Here is an 8813-nt window from a genome sequence, read left to right on the forward strand (position 1 = left end):
GGTGGGTAAGCTCTCCTAACAGGAGGTAGCACATACCTTGAACCAGAGATCAATATATCATATAGTTTCTTAATACCTGGGGACAGGAACAAAGTGGTGAAAGAGTGGCTTCTCTCTATATACCCAATGGCCATTCACAGAATTTTTGCTTGCCAGCTTTGCAACCTTCGGTTCTGCCCAATTAGAAGTATTGATTTTTATATTTAAGAAAAAAAAAAAAAAAAAGAGGCCAGGCGCAGTGGCTCACGCCTGTAATCCCAGCACTTTGGGAGGGCAAGGCGGGTGGATCACGAGCTCAGGAGATCGAGGCCATCCTGGCTAACACGGTGAAACCCCGTCTCCACTAAAAATACAAAAAAGTTGGCCGGGCGTGGTGGCGGGCGCCTGTAGTCCCAGTTACTCGGGAGGCTGAGGCAGGAGAATGGTGTGAACCCGGGAGGCGGAGCTTGCAGTGAACCGAGATCACGCCACTGTACTCCAGCCTGGGCGACAGAGGGAGACTCCATCTCAAAAAATAAAAATTAAAAAAGTATTGATTTCTAAGAGAAAAATGCACCCACCAGAGATACAATGGCTTCACAGAATTGGAAGCTGAGACCACCATCGGGCTGCTCTGGGATGCTCATGCCACCAAACCAATGGGCAGAGAAAGATAGCACAAGGAACGTCGTATTGGCTGAGGAGAATAATCTCAATTTCTCAGAGAAAATCGGCTTTCTGATATATTATGGGGCAGGGAAGTCTACATCTGAAACTGAAGAGATTCTCAGCAGTGCCTCTTAGTATTTCATGATCGATAGTAAAAGACAATGGAAGGCACTGCAGACCTGAAGGGGAAATCAAATAAAAAGACAGGACTATTAAGAAACCAGATCCTTTGGGAACAAAGACTTGAATCACTCCGCCAGGTAAGGATTTTCAAACAGCCAAGTGCTGGCAGAGGTCAAGGGGATTATGCAATGAGCGGTGGAAGAAGACTGCGATAAATGTCAACTTCAATCTCACGGCCAGTGGCAGACAAAGAGGACTGAACAGCTATACTTACTTTTGTAGGCATGTATTAACCCATTTTTTTCTTTTTCTTTCTCATTCCCTGACAGTTTTGCATGAGACATGTTCACAATAATTACATTTACAACTGGAGGAACGACGTCCATGCCTGAGACCCTGGACTATCAAGGTGCACATAGTGAGAGCGGGACGTTACTCATCTCCTTTTGGGGTCTGGGCTAAAGTGTCAGAGTTGGTACAAACGACAGTTACATTCTGTTAGGTAGAAGCGCCAAGTCGTTGTTGTCTGGCAGTTAAGTATGAAGCTGAGAGCAACAAGATTAGATGGTGCCAGGCCAAGGGAGGTGGCTCATGCCTGTAATCCCAGCACTTTGAGAGGTCAAGGTGGGCGGATCACCTGAGGTCAGGAGTTCGAGACCAGCCTGGCCAACATGGTGAAACCCCATCTTTACTAAAAATACAAAAATTAGCTAGGCGTGGTGATGGGTGCCTGTAATCCCTGCTACTTGAGAGGTTGAGGCAGAAGAATCTCTTGAACATGGGAGGCGGAGGTTGCAGTAAGCGAGATCATGCCATTGCACTCCAGCCTGGACAATTCTGTCTGGAAGAAAAAAAAAAAAAAAAGAATAGCCGGTGCCATACTTTTTGTTTTTGATTTGTTGTTGTTGCTGTTCCTGGATCCATTTTCCATCCTTCTCCACTCTGGTCTGCATCATGGGAAAATGCATTTATTTCCCAAGCTGAATTCAGGTGGTTTGCAGGAATGGGAGACATTGGTAGAAAACAAGAGTGTAGAGGCCAGGGCACTCCTCCCCTCCACTTTGCTTCAGGAGGCATCTCCATCAGCAGCTACTTCTCCTCCGCTCCCTCCTGACAGCCCCTCACTCCATCTCCAGTTCCTGACAGGCAGCCTGCTGGGGTCCTGGCTTCATCAATGGCCCTGGCTCCTGGACCCTATGACATTGCCAAGTGGTTCTCTAGCTCTGGGGGTTGCCTTTCCCCTGGGCTGCCTCACTATCCCATGTTAACCTTTCCAGCTCTCCCATCACCTGGGTACTCATTTCCCGTTTTATGTCCCCCTTTGTTCAAAACCCCCAGAGATGTCTCCATTTCTTGACTGGCCCCTGGCTGCTATGGTGAGGACGTGGGAAAACCAGCAAGTAGGAGTATGAATTAGGACAGCCTTTGCTGGTGGGAGTGTAAACTGGCAAGCCTTGATGCCGGAAAATTAGGCAATCTCTATATATCTATTAGAATTACGAAAGCAGAAGCCAGTTGTCCCGGCAATTCCATTTGTAGAAATTTCTCCTATAGATATACATGTTTAAATAATGTTTGTATAAGATTATTCATTACAGCATTGTTTGTAAAAGTAAAACACTGGAAACCACCTAAAAGTCCTCTGATGGGAGGTAGGTTTAATAGATAAGGAAACATTCATAAACTAATATGTAGTCATTGAAAAGAATGAGGAAGCTCTTTATTCACAGTTAAATTGCTAAGAAATGAAAAAACAAGATACTTAGCAGTGCCTACACTGCCACCATAAAAGGAATGAATATACAGAGTATATTTACTTATATTCACAATGATTATTTGCAGCAAGAAACTATTAATACTGGCTACCTCTGGAGAGAAAGACTGGGAAGATGGGAAAAAGAGATGAGGGGGAAATCATTCACTGTTTACTCTTTAGTATACTTAGAATTTGATAATATATGAGGGATCACATATTTCAAAAATAAATACAATTTAAATTTTGTTAAAATGCAGCTCTATGCTGCTTACAAGAGACATGTAAAACACACATACAAATGCAGAGAGAGATTGAGATTCGAAATAAATGAATGGAAAGTATATTCTATGAGAAACCTAGTAGAAAGCAACAGAGTTCTGGGAGTAACATTTAAATCAGACAAAATTAAAAGTAAGAGAAAAGCATCAACAGGGACAAAGAATGACATTATAAAAAACTTAATAGAAAAAATGTACCAGTCATAGGATAAAGAAAATGTGGTACATATACCCATGGAAAACTATTCAGCCATAAAAAGGAATGAGACCATGTCCTTTGCAGGGACACGGATGGAGCTGAAAGCCATTATCCTCAGCAAACTAATGCAGGAACAGAAAACCAAATGCTGCGTGTTCTCACTTGTAAGTGGGAGCTGAACAATGAGAACACATGGACACATGGGAGGGGAACAACACACACTGGTGCCTGTCGTTTGGGGGGTGATGGGAGGAGAGAGAGCAACAGGAAGAATAGCTAACGGATGCTGGGCTTAATACCTAGGTGATGGGATGATCTGTGCAGCAAACCAACATGGCACACATTTACCTGTGTAATCAACCTGCACATCCTGCACATGTATCCCCGGAACTTAAAAGTTGAAGGAAAAAAGAAAACCTACCAGTCATAAATATGTATATATGTAACAACAAAGTCTCAAATATACAAAAAAAACAACAAAAATAATCACAGAGAAGAAACTAACTGTGCCAGTAAAAAAATTAGTAATGGCAGAAGGTTAGAACAATAAAATCAAGTCCCATCTGATAGAAAATATAGAATCTTTCACCAACAAGTGCAGACTCTACCTCCTTTTCAGACACACATAGAACATACATTAAAAATGGATGCAGGTCCTTAGGAGATGGAAGATATCTCAATACACTTCAAAGAATGCATGCCATACAGACCACGTTCCCTAACCATGTGTTGATCAGAAATCAATAATAAAAAGGTTGTTTTACAATATGTTTGGAAACTTAAAAATTCACTTTTGAGTAATTCATGAACTTAAAGTAGGATCATGGTGGAAATAGTTAGATATTTGCAACTTGCCAATACTCGAAATACTAAATATCAAAATCTGTGGAATGATTGTTTAGTGGGAAATTGATAACTGATTGCACCTATTTAAAAAGCAAGAAAGATTGAAAATAAGTTAATAAATCATTTCTCAAAGCTAATAAATTTAGAGAAAATGGAAGAAAGGACTCTGCATTAGGATGTTTAAACACACACATCTAGTTTCTCTCCCTCCAGAAACTTCACTATATAAAACTGTAGTAAAAGGATTTTTTTTTCCAGACAGGGTCTTGCTCTTTGGCCCAGGCTGGAGTGCAGAGGCATGATCATGGCTTACTGCAGTCTACCTTCCAGGCTCAAACCATCCTCCTGCCTCAGCCGAAAGGATTTCTTAAAAGGACAAAAAGCCCGGGTGTGGTGACTTGCACTTATAATCCCCGTTACTCTGCAGGGTGAGGCAGAATGACACCTTGAACCCAGTAGTTCAAGACCACCAGCCTGGGCAATATAGTGAGACCTTATCTGTTTTTATTTGTTTGTTTGTTTGTTTGCTTGCTTGTTTGTCTGAGATGGATGGAGTTTCACTTTTGTTGCCTAAGCTGGAGTGCAGTGGTGCGATCTCGGCTCACTGCAACCTCTGCCTCCCGGGTTTAAGCAATTCTCTGCCTCAGTCTCTTGAGTAGCTGGGATTACAGGCCTGTGCCATTACGCCTGGCTAATTTATTTATTTAGATAGATAGATAGATAGATAGATAGATAGATAGATAGATAGATAGATAGATAGTAGAGATGGGGTTTCATCATGTTGGTATGTTGGTCAGGCTGGTTTCAAACTCCTGACCTCAGGTGATCCACCTACCTTGGCCTCCCAAAGTGCTGGGATTACAGGTGTGAGCCGTGGCACCAGACCCTTTTTTTTTTTTTTTTTTTTTTTTTAAGACAAAGAGCACAAGCACAACAGAGAGGACAGAGGAGACAACAACAATAAGAGATGGAAGCTGGAATGCATGTGATGGACTCATAACTGACTCTGCAGACCTGTGACAGGCACATCCTAAACCTGCAGTGGGAAGAACTGGGAACAAACCTGGTTGACATGGTGGCAACTCTCTAGGGCTAAGACGCTGGCAGTACCAAATGCTTAAGCAGGATTTGGTGAAAGCTGTTTGAGAAACAGTAAATCCTTAGAGTCCCCCTGGTACTCCACACTGCATATAACCACCCTCTCCCACCCTGGCAAGGGACCTCTACACTGGGGGCCACCAGACACAGCTGAAGATACAGATGTCCTGCTCCAAACAGGGAGATCACATGTCATATGCAACTTGGTTGAGACAGGAGATCATAAGATTTTTCTCTATGGAATCCAACAGGAAAGATCTAACGAGACTGACATCAGAGATTTCCCCAATAAACAGTCCACTGAGGTCACTCCATGGCAAAGTCAAGTGATGACCAGCCTCCCTCATTCTCTCAGTGCTTCCAGCCTCCTTTTTAATCTTCTACTTTTAACTATAGAAGCTTGGTAGCCAAGGATCACTTTCTGCAGACGGGGCTTTTATACATTCTCAAGAAATCTAAAGCCACAGCGTGACTTGAAGACCCTATTCAGCATTTCTTCTCTGGCTGTGGAACTATTGCTCTTTCTTTGCACAACTAGATTTGGGCTGGCTCCCCAATATTTCAAAACTGATCTCCAGAGCATACTCAATACATATGTAGGTGGTAAAACTATAATAATATGGGTGGTGCATCTCTGGGAGAAGGACACATTAAATGAGGTCAGTGCACCCCGGGAAGAGCTGTGTGGGCCCCCTTCCATTTGCACTGTCACTGGAATGCTTTCTCTGCCCTTCACTGCCCCCTCTGAGCCCTGGGGAGGCCTATCCCTACAGACCTCATCATCAGGGCACCCTTGCCGTCTGGGTTTAACTTCTTTGGAGTTTGACCAATGGGAAATAACAGCAAAAAAAAAAGGAAGCCTGGAGAAGACAGATGTCGAGATATTTATTCCCTGACATGCTCCTACTTTGGCACGTTTCTACCATAAACTACATCTCCCTAGACGATCATTCTTGTAGCATGGCCCCTCTTCAGCTCCAAGTCTTTCCTCAGTCCCACTACCATTATCCCCCGCCTTGCTCTTACAAGTGGAATTGGATCAATATGGGGAAATGGTATTATGCAAAAAATATTCTGGGGCAATTGGTGATCTTCATGAAAAATACAAGAAAATTAGATTCCTACATCATATCACACACAAAAATCAATTCCAGGTTAATTAAAAACCCAAATTAAGGTCGAGGGAACTATAAAACTTAATGAAGAAAATATAGAATAACATTTATAACCTCTGGAGAGTAAGAATATTTCCCTTAGAAAAAAGAAAGAAAGAAAGAGGGGAAATCATTAAAGTGTATTTTATGACATTAAAATAGAAATATTTTGTTCACTAAAAGACTCATAAACTGTTAGACAACAATGTGTAGTCTCTGGGAAATGATACTTGCAGCACTTTAATAAAGGGTGATGTCCAAAATGTTAAAAGGATTTCTACAAATGAATAAGAAAAAGACTAAGGTCCATAGAAAAGGCAGCAAAGTATAGAAAGAGGCAAACCACAGAAGAGTAAAACTGAAAATAAGCATGTGAAAAACACACTCAGCAGCCCTGATAATCAGGGAAATGCAAATTAAAACAATGGATACCATCAGACTAGTGAAAAATGTTGGTGTGGCAACACCATGGATAGGTAAGGACGTGGAGAAAGGAGACCTCGCATTTGTACGGGGAGCTACGAAAACTAGGCAGCAGTAGACCCGGAAATTCTACTTCTAAGTGCACATGATAGAAAATAAATCTTCCGTTTGTATGCTGGAAGACAGGTACTAGTATGTGTGTGTGTGTGTGTGTGTGTGTGTGTGTGTGTGTGTGTGTATATACTTTTTTTTTTTAAATACAATTTCACTCTTGTTGTCCAGGCTGGAGTGCAGTGGTGAGATCTTGGCTCACCACAACCTCTACCACCTGGGTTCAAGCAATTCTCCTGCCTCAGCCTCCCGAGTAGCTGGGATTACAGGCATGCACCACCACATCCGGCTGATTTTTGTATTTTTAGTAGAGATGAGGTTTCTCCATGTTGGTCAGGCTGGCCGCGAACTCTCGACCTCAGGTGATCTGCCCGCCTCAGCTTCTCAAAGTACTGGGATTACAGGCATGAGCCACTGGGCCCAGCCTACTTTTTTGTTAATTTGTTTGTTTGTGTTTGTTTTTGAGATGGAGTCTCACTGTGTCACTCAGATTGGAGGGCAGTGGCATGATCTCGGCTCACTGCAACCTCCATCTCCTGGGTTCTAGTGATTCTCCTGCTTCAGGCTCTCAAGCAGCTGAGATTACAGCTGTGTACCACCACACACAGCTAATTTTTGTATTTTTAATAGAGACAGGGTTTCACCACATTGGCCAGCTGCTGATATGTCCCACTGCCTGTAAAATTTCAGAAGGTCTTTGACTCCAGGCTAAACATCCCAGGTGCATTCTGTTTCTTTTCTGATCTAGTTTGTGTCCTCTGACAGGTCCCGGCCAATGTGTCGAAGTGCCTAGGAGCAGCAATCTATTCACATTCGCTGCAGTGAACCAATAAATGGGCAAAGCGCTCAAGTGTGGCACTAAGTACAGCTTCTCTCTAACATGAACAGTCAACAACGAGCTCCCAATCTTTTCTATTCCATTAAACATTGCAAATTGGAGTCCAAGGAGGAAGCTAATTTCCAATCAAACAGAAGAACTAGGGGCCTGAAATCTGTTCTCCAGTTTTTGCCCAGATGGCCACATAGGCCCACTCGCACAGGCCAGTTCACCCACTTCAAAAACATAACAGAGCAAAATACATGGAAATAAACAAGTGGCTAGATCCTGTGTCATGGGTTCTTTTGCTTTTATCATAGTCATCCGTTCTTAACACAGCTTGAGGGGCATGATCTGGGTGCTCTAGTATTTTGGGGAAAGGGTACAGGTGTCTAAAATGGGTTCGGTTCCTGACTTGGGTCCTCTTGCCCCAAATACCCAGGCAGTCTCATAGCACACTACATTAAAGCCTTCCATTTGAGCCAAACTTACACTCTGCCCAATAAGAGCACAACATCCACATTTCAGACCAATTTATTGTACTCGAATATAACATGTCTCATTAATCTCTTCCATCTGTTGCTTATGTGCATGGACAACTTTAATAGGAAATATAAAGGACTGACACAGGATTTACTACTCCAGCCTCTGAGTTCAGGTTTAATTTGTAAGGCATTACTATTCCTGCAGATGGGACACAGATTGGTAAGAACTGGCTTTTCCCCAGTTGCAAAGACGTTTGTGAGAATTTTCGTGTCTGCCCGGGCAGTGTTCCCATGGCCAGCACCATGCAGACACTCCTATGTCATCCTACCCTGGTATCATCAGAAGTCAAAGGCAGAATAGGATTTCCAGGGCAGACATCTGCCAACTCTGTTATTCAGGAGCTTTTCTTCTTCTTACTGCCTCTACTTTCAGATCAATTCATTACTCAATGTACCCACCACCAGGCTCCAGACCAGACAGACAAAGGTCATTGTCAGTCAGTTTTACCACTTGGAAATAGTGCAATTTAAAGTGCTTGTGTGAGAATATGCTGACATGAAATTAGCTACCCTGAGGATGGGGGATTACTGAATGTACAGTCTTCCAATTCCCACATCACCAAGGATAATCTGTGTCTTTGAGGGAAAATTAACACCTCATGAAAAGCCAAACTGAAAAACACCAAGTATAATTAGATGAGGATAACTATGTGTTTATTAATTCAACAAATATTTGAGAGCCCAATATGTGCTTTGTGCTAGACGCTTGGCATGCGATGGTAAATGAAGCAGACACAATCCTCACTTGACTAAATTATTCAGTGCTGTTATGGGGTTGAGTCGTGTTCTCCAGAAATTCATATGTCCTAACCCAC

The 8813-nt window shown here is 42.7% G+C and overlaps 2 long non-coding RNA genes across 2 annotated transcripts in view; one reads left to right on the forward strand and one right to left on the reverse strand.

Annotated features, from left to right (window-relative positions):
- Nucleotides 1–1279, reverse strand: part of LOC105481985 (uncharacterized) — a 45504-nt gene extending 44225 nt beyond the window's left edge. Inside the window, exon 1 of the long non-coding RNA XR_987326.2 lies at nt 1046–1279. This is a non-coding gene — a long non-coding RNA (uncharacterized lncRNA). The remainder of the gene's footprint in view (nt 1–1045) is intronic.
- On the forward strand, nt 1122–7744 carry LOC139355691 (uncharacterized). The gene is made up of 2 exons (XR_011606553.1): nt 1122–1180; nt 7402–7744. It is a non-coding gene; the product is annotated as an uncharacterized lncRNA (long non-coding RNA).
- The last annotated feature ends 1069 nt before the right edge of the window (nt 7745–8813 follow it).

Source organism: Macaca nemestrina, chromosome 8, assembly GCF_043159975.1.
Source record: "Macaca nemestrina isolate mMacNem1 chromosome 8, mMacNem.hap1, whole genome shotgun sequence".
Lineage (NCBI taxonomy): Eukaryota > Metazoa > Chordata > Mammalia > Primates > Cercopithecidae > Macaca > Macaca nemestrina.